Raw genomic sequence first — 1,144 nt, forward strand, 5'->3', positions numbered from 1 at the left:
TATACCAACCCCCTACTAACTTAATCTAATTTCTCTTTCAGGTGACCTCCAACAACCTTTAGCTGCTGGTTTTTGAAGAACTTTTATTTTTGAACAGAAGAACAAGTTCAAGACAATTTTCAGTCTGAGCTCTTCCTCTGCTGCTCTTCTTCCTCAAAGATGAGATCACATAGAAACATCACTGCCTTCATCATGAAGGAGAAGACGACAGAAAACACAAAGACTCACCATGAAGAAGAAGAAAGTTGGAGCCTCGTCTCCTGCTGCTCCGTCATGGAGAAAAACGAAAGTAACTTATGTAACTACAGTTCTCTGAAACCCGGAAGACCAGCAGAGACGGTTCTTCAAGCTCCGACTCTTTCCTGTTTCAGGCTGATTTCAGGAAAAAGACTTGGTTTCATTTATTATTAAGGGGTGAAAGTCCAGACGGCTACACTCCAGATCTGCTTCCTCATTTCAACTTCCTCATTTCCTGATTCAGGAACACCTGAACAGAGCTCCGCCCCCTCTATGCATGTTTGTTTTATCCTCCTCCTGTAATCAGACACCTGAAAGAGTCTCTCTGCTTTACAGGAAATGACATCACTGTGCTATTAATAAAGTTAGGACAAGTTGGGACTTTGTATGTGAAAAACAGAAGAGAGTAAAATAACAGAAGAATGTGAGTAAAATCACAGGTAAAGTAAACAGCAAAGACTGCAGCTGAACTCTCACCATGTCACACATCTGCTGTCTGCTTGTTCAAATCTCCTTCCAGGTTGTGTGTAGAAATGAGTGTGTTTGAAAATGTTCTGTGTCTGACTGTTAAAGCAACTGTCACTACCATAGACCAGAACATCAGAACCTCAGAACCAGAGACTTCTGCTTCTCTGCTTCAATGGTCATTAAATGAACAAAGAATTGAAATAGTGAGTTTGAACATTTGAGAAGAATTAACAGATAAAAAGACTCAAAAACAAAGAGTCTGATGGCATTGAAAGTGTCATGGCAGCTGCTGCAGCTCATCACATTGATCACCTGCACCTGTCTGTCCTCCTATATATCTCTGCTTCTCTGCTCCAATCACTGTCGGAACGTCTCGCTATTCAGCCCGACAACTGGACTGAGTAAACCCCCTACTTCCATGTTCCAGAGAGGAAGTACC

Source organism: Oryzias melastigma, unplaced genomic scaffold (assembly GCF_002922805.2).
Source record: "Oryzias melastigma strain HK-1 unplaced genomic scaffold, ASM292280v2 sc00270, whole genome shotgun sequence".
Taxonomy (NCBI): Eukaryota; Metazoa; Chordata; class Actinopteri; order Beloniformes; family Adrianichthyidae; genus Oryzias; species Oryzias melastigma.